Consider the following 7,066-nt stretch of genomic DNA (forward strand, 5'->3'; position numbering starts at 1 on the left):
TTATGACTCTATATACTCTTTTTCTTCTCTCTTCCAAGCCTCCGTACATTTATCCAACACTATGACTCATCTGGATTTGTCTTTATTGTATATCTGTAATTATTTACTGTCTAGGAGTGCTTTTTAAAATGCTAAGCACTTCTTAAAACTTAGTTGTGCCTTTATTAGAGGAAATACAGCAGTTTCTGCTTGCCTGCCCATCTAAAACTTAAGCTGCACCATTATTATGGTATATACGGTACTTCCTGCTCACTCAGCATGGCAGAGCTAGCTGCTAGGCTGCCTCTGAGAGACTTGCACAGTATCCCGTCTCTAGGCACACAGCTGGTCCATGCCACCATTAAGCAAGCTACAGCAGTCTGCTCACAAACTTCACTCTAATGTTCTGTCTCCTGAAAGAGCCAGAGGTTGTGCTGGCAGCATAGCCCGGAACGCCTGCGTTTCAAAACAACAGCTTTTTTTCCTGCTACAGCTGAATCAGGAAAATCTCTCTTTAAAGGAGCTGTGGAAACCTCCCAGCAAACATCAAAAACTGTCTTATACTATGTTTTTTCCCCCTTTTTTGGTCTAGAATTCCTTTTCAAGCCCTCAGATGGATTTAGTTAGCCATGGGGGCGCCAATCTGTTGGTGAGGGGTGCCATTCGTTTGTCCTGGTTGCTGAGAACCAAAGTAACCACACAGAAACTGTATTAATTAAATCACTGCTTGGCCTATGCTCTAACTTCTTTTTGGCTGACTCTTACATATTAATTTAACCCACCTCCATTAATCTGTATGTCACCACAAGGTCGTGGCCTACCAGCAAAGTTTCAGCCCGTCTATCTCTTGTAGCAGATCCATGGTGTTTCATCTTCACCTTCCTTCTCCCAGCATTCAGTCCAGTTTTTCCCACCCACCTAAGTTCTGCCCTATCAACAGGCCAAGGCAGTTTCTTTATTCGTTAATGTTAATAACAACACACAGAGGGGACTCCCACATCAGCTAGTGGTCTTCTATGTGTTAATTTGCTGTTCATATGATCTCTTCAATGAGATGCTTGTCACCCTTAAAAAAAAAAAAAAAACAGACTTTTTTGTTGAAATTTTTTCTTTGTATTGTTGAATTTGAACACCGTCCCCCAACATTGCTGGATATTGAACCTAGAGCCATATTGGTTCTCTCAAGCACTCTATTACTCAACTATATTCCCATCCCTATTATTGAGCTATATATTTGGTGCCTGTCCTGGAACTAGCTCTTGTAGACCAGGCTGGCCTCGAACTCACAGAGATCCTCTTGCCTCTGCCTCCTGAGTGCTGGGATTAAAGGTGTGCACTCCCACTGCCCAGTGGCTTCTTATATTCTTGATGAGTCATTTGTTACATGTGTACTTTGTAAATATAGTCTCCAAATCTATATCTTGTTCTTCTCCTTTAAGTGTTTAAATCTAAAGTTACAAAGGTATTTTAACTGTCACTAGTGCTTGTGTGTGTATTAGTAAATAAGAGTGTTTGCCAAACATGTGCCAGGCCCTGGATTCAATTCCCAATCCACAAAAATAAGCCACAGGAAATCCATTAACCGTTCAGAACCCATCAATAAAAAACACCGTTATGGATAGTACAGTTGTTGACCCTAAGTGTCTTAAGTATTACTTAATAATTCTTGTATTAGGGCTGATTTTACACAGTACAGCATAAATTGATCTAAGGAAACTGAAAATTACTTTTGAACTTTTCTATCTTAACATCCTGGAAAATTTTAGGACAAAATCTTTGGTGGAAAAAAAATGACACTTATTTGATGTTTGTCTTTTTTGTTGTTACATTTCAGTTCATTTTGTATTTTTGTGTTTGTGTGCATGCACATGTGCTGTGATATGAATGTTGAGGTCAGAGGAAAATTTGCAGGAGTCAGTTCTCACCTTCCATTATATGGGGCCCCAGGGTTGAACTCAGGTTACTTACTAGGCTTGACAGCAGGCACTTTTACTTATTGAGACATCTTACTAACCCCAGTGTTTGGTTTTTATAGGATCCCTTGAACACACATTCATAGTGCTAACAGGATGTGCTAAGTGTCCTAGTAAATGAAGAGATTTGACCACTCTGCCTATGTAAATTCTGTACCTGTGCTTGTATGTATTATAGATTTGTGGTTCCACTTCTGAGTTACAGAAATAAAATCATACTTAATTTTCCTCAGCAGGGCTTAAGATTAGTTTTTTTAAAATTACTTATTTTTTTATTTTTTATTTTATTTTAGAGGCAGGGTTTCTCTGTGTAGCTTTGGAGCTTGTCCTGGAACTTGCTCTGTAGACCATGCCTCGAACTCACAGATCTGCCTGCTTTTGCCTCCTGAGTGCTGGGATTACAGGTGTGCACCACCACCGCGCAGAAAGATCAGGGTTTTTTGTTTGTTTGTTATTTGAGATTTATTTATTTTATGTGTTTTGCCTGCTTGTATGACTGGGCACCACATGAATTCTTGGTACCTGAGGAGGTTAGAAACGGGGTCAAAACCTCTGGAACAGGATTTATCATAGGGTACTAGGAACTTGAACCCAGGTCCTCTGGAAGAGCAGTATGTGCGTTAATGATGAGCATCTCTCCGGCCCTTAAGATTAACTTTTAAAAAATTCTTTCTAAACTTTATTTTACTATTACTCTCATATAAGAGTACAACAGGACTGGGCAGTGGTGGTGCATGTCTTTAATCCCAGCATTTGGGAGGCAGAGGTAGGTGGATCTCTGTGAGTTCAAGGCCAGCCTGGTCTGCAAGAGTAGTTCCAGTACAGGCTCCAAAGCTACAGAGAAACCCTGACTCAAGAAACAAAACAAACAAAAAAAGTACAGCAGGAGATTAGATAATCTGGATTTTGGAATTATGGTGTATTTGAATATTGTGGGTGTTTCTCCTTTTAAAAATTAGATTTAGCCTAAAGCACAAATCTCTTTTAGCTGTGGAAACAATGTTATAATAATTAGTGTTGTAATAAATAGTGTTTTTTGCTTGTTACTCATCATTCGATGCATTGCAAATATCTGGTAGAATTACATCAATGGGCTATTTTTGCTTTTATGGAAATTAGTTTAACAAAGTGGTTATCTCCTTTCTATACACATTTTCGGGGTGGATATATAATTTCCCCCAAATGACTTTGAGGTAAAATATGCCTTTCTAAAGTGAAAGCATAATGTATTTATTTGTGTTTTTTTTCTTATTAATTCAGGGGAAATTCTTCTAAGATTATAAAGATTTTTGGATTGGAAAAATGAAAACACCAGTCCTTCAAATAGATGTCTACCCTCCCTCATTCCTCTTAGTGACAGTCTAAGAGTAGGTCTGAAATATTCTAGGCCCTGGTTATATTGTGGACAACACATGAGGAGACCCGGAAAAGCTCCTAAGTACAGACAGTGTTGCCAGTTGCTGGCAGGGTCATGCTCATTTCTTGGACAACAAAAGATTTAGCTGTGGGAGCCTGTCTGCTGAGTGGAGTCTGTAAGGAAGACTGATAGACTAGACCATTTTGAGTTGTCCCAGTTGGTGTGAGTTTACTTGTCATTGCCAAGACTATTAAACTTCAGCATGCTATTATACTAAATGTTCCAAAGATCTTGAATGGGACATAGGTTCCATTCATACTGCTTTTGAAAATTTCTACTGAAATAGTAGTTTCCTATTTGAAGTTTTAGTTTTAGAAAAAATAAAACAGAACCCTCAGTGGAATTGTTTTTAAAATTTCAGACCCATAAGTTTCAGGCCAGCCCTAGAGTCCATAGTAAAACCTGTTCCAACAAACAGGAAAACAAGCTCTAAATAAATATGCATATTTTAAAATAGATTAAAAATTGTTAGAGTCTTCAACTTTTCATTTTCCCCCCACCTTTCATTTTTATATATGTCCCTTGAAGCAATAGGGTCCTTAAGAGGACTGTATTAGTGTGGTTGAAATCTGCCTCTCAGACCAGTACAATCAGATACAATACCCTTACAAATCCTAGTGTTATAAATAGGAGTTGGAGTGAAATTGAAACTGGTTGTTAAGGTTTTGCACCTTGGAATGGTAATGCACACCTTTAATCTCAGCGCTGGGAAAGCAGAGACACAAGAGCTCTGAATTCAAGACTAGCCTAGTCTACACTAGGAGCACCAAGTCAGTCAGAGCTGCATAGTGAGACCCTGCCTCAAAAACGCAGATTTTGTAGTAAGAGGGCCAGCAAGATAGCTCAGCAGGGATAAGGAAAATGTGGTATATTTACACAATGGAGTACTACACAGCAGAAAAAAATAATGACAGCTTGAATTTTGCAGGAAAATGGATGGAGCTAGAAAACATTATTTTGAGTGAGGTAACCCAGACCCAGAAAGAAAATTATCACATGTACTCACTCATAGGTGGTTTTTACGCATAAAGCAAAGAAACCCAGTCTACAAACCACAATCCCAGAGAACTTAGACAACAACGAGGACACTAAGAGAGATTTATATAGATACTAGCTACATGAGAAGTAGAAAGTAGAAAAAGACAAGATCTTCTGAGTAAATTGGGAGCCTGGGGACCTTGGGGAGGACAGAAGGGGGGAGGGGGAGCAAAAAAATAAATAAAAAGGTTAGCTCAGCAGGTAGAGGAGTTTGCTGCCAAACCTGGTAACCTGAGTTCAGTGCCCGGGAACCATGTGGTAGAAGGAGAGGACCAGTGGCTGCAGGTTGCCCTCCAGTTGCCACCCTCCACTTGCATGGTGGTGCTGAAAGGGTGTGTGTGGGGGTTCCCTCCATAGTGCATAAATAAAAATGCAGTACGAGAGGAGAAGGTGAAACTGGAAGAAAAATTGTACATCTCAATGTTGTTTTCACCAGTTCTTGGAGTTTTTTTGATTTTAATACTGTTCATTAAAACTTTAAGTTAAATGTGGATATTTTTAACTAATTTCTTTATTTTCCATTGAACTACATGTTCTTTGGTCAATAACCGTTGACTTTACTTTGAAGGTAAATAACTTTACCTATGAAATACTTTGTGCTGATTTTACACATTTATTTTAGCAAGTTTTTTCTTAAATAAGTTTTTTTTTTTTTAAAGCAGATTTATGAAAATATGCCTCGGTTTGATACTGTCTTGGAATTCATGAGATGGAAGCATAGGTCAAAGCTGTTTGGAGAAAATTGGAACTACGGTTTTATCTAATCACATCCCTGAGGTAAGGAAAATAAAATCAAGTCATAGAAAATGCTTTCTTTATTATTGAAAATAATCTTTCTGTGTCGCTGCTACAACTTCACTGAGCATCACACCAGAACTTTGTGTTAGCTGCTCATTTTCTTGAATCGCCTTTCTTATGAATTAATAATTTTAATGTATTTTCATCTTAGAAATAAATGTTCGCGGGGCTGGAGAGATGGCTCAGAGGTTAAGAGCACTGACTGCTCTTCCTGAGTTCAATTCCTAGCAACCACATGGTGGCTCACAGCCATCTATAATGAGATCTGGTGCCCTCTTCTGGCAAGCATACATGGAAGGAATGTTGTATACATAATAAATAAATAAATCTTTAAAAGAAAGAAAGAAAGAAAAAGAAAGAAAGAAAGAAAGAAAGAAAGAAAGAAAGAAAGGAATGTTCACTCCTTCAAGAATGCTCTGAGATCCACTGGCATTTGCATTAGTTCATTTCCCTAGTGCCTGAGATATCTGAGGTAATTAACTTACTGTAGCACGAATTCTAATAATAAAAACTCGGAGTCAGATATTAGGGGGTGAGAGCTGAGAGATCAAAGAAAGTGTAGCTAGTCACTAGAGAAAGAGACCTTTTACCTCTACCGAATCTTCAGACTGAAGGGGCTATCGTGAATCTTCAGACTGCATCCTGAGACTCAGAGTGCCATTGAGCTCTTGTCCCCTCCTGCTTTATATTCCTCTCTCTGCCCAGCCATATCTTTTCCTGTCTCTACCTCCTTACTGCTTGGATTAGGGACGTGTGACCCCTCTGTTTTGGAATTAAAGATGTGAGCTAACACCTCCAGGCTCTGTCAATCTAGTGTAGCCCAGGCTGGCCTTGAACTCACAGAGTGCTGGGGTTAAAGGTGTGTCCTACCACTGCCTGGCTTCTGTGGCTAACTAGTGCCTTAGCTCTGTACACCGATCTTCAGACAAGCTTTCTTTGTTAGATCACAAACAAAATATCAGTACAACTTACAAAGATGAAAGATTTATTTTGACTTTGTTCTAGACTGCTGCCCTCCTAATCCTGAGAGATACCAAAGGGAGAGGCTGGATTCCAGTGTCCTCTTCAGTGACTGGCTTCCTAGGAGAGTCACCATCTCACAGTTGTGCTATCCTGTGACTGAGGCCTTCACTCCTGTACTGCAGGGGATCCTCAACCACACGCAGTTTCCACAGTGACATTTCAGCTCCTAACTTTATTTAATGACTTCTTTGTGCAGCACTTTATAGTTGCAACTGCTGGTAAGGTAATTTTTGATCTAGGTGACACAAAAACCATTTCTTTTATTTTGAAGAGATGACATGAGTCGACACAAAATATTAAACATATACCAAAGTCTTTCACTATCCTCAATTCAACTGTTCTTCTTTCTACCTTCCATCTTAGTGACCTATATTTTGTAGTTAATTTATTGGTCTTTTTATGTATTGTCTGCCATCTCGACTTAATAGCTTTCTGATATCTTTCTATGAAATCATGCCGTGACTAGGCATGGAGGCACACACCTGTAATCTTGGCTACTTTATGTCTGAAGCTGGAGGATAGTGATTATTATGGCAAGCCTGAACAACTAAAAATAATGGGGGTAGCTAGGTGGAAAAACATTTTCTAGCATGTGAATGGCCCTGGATTCAGTCTCTGTTACCAAAGCTAAAGAGGTGAGGAATAAAGACAGATAAAGAAACCAGGCAGCCTGGCGGTGGCTGCGCACGCCTTTAATCCCAGCACTCCGGAGGCAGAGGTAGGCGGATCTCTGTGAGTTCGAAGCCAGCCTGGTCTACAAAGGGAGTTCCAGGATAGGCTCCAAAGGCTACAGAGAAACCCTGTCTCGGGGGAAAAAAAAAAAAAAAAAAAAAAAAAA

At 39.4% G+C, this 7,066-nt stretch overlaps 1 protein-coding gene across 2 annotated transcripts in view; it reads left to right on the forward strand.

Annotated features, from left to right (window-relative positions):
• Positions 1 to 7,066, forward strand: part of Bmpr1a (bone morphogenetic protein receptor type 1A) — a 102,194-nt gene that overhangs the window by 45,300 nt on the left and 49,828 nt on the right. The window contains exon 2 of one of the 2 annotated variants that reach the window (XM_050140607.1): positions 5,067 to 5,184. The gene's annotated coding sequence lies outside the window, so the exon portion shown is untranslated. The remainder of the gene's footprint in view (positions 1 to 5,066; positions 5,185 to 7,066) is intronic. The other variant, XM_050140606.1, reaches the window with a different exon arrangement.

Source organism: Alexandromys fortis, unplaced genomic scaffold, assembly GCF_014885135.2.
Source record: "Alexandromys fortis isolate MF-2015 unplaced genomic scaffold, M_Fortis_MF-2015_v1.1 scaffold_46, whole genome shotgun sequence".
NCBI lineage: Eukaryota > Metazoa > Chordata > Mammalia > Rodentia > Cricetidae > Alexandromys > Alexandromys fortis.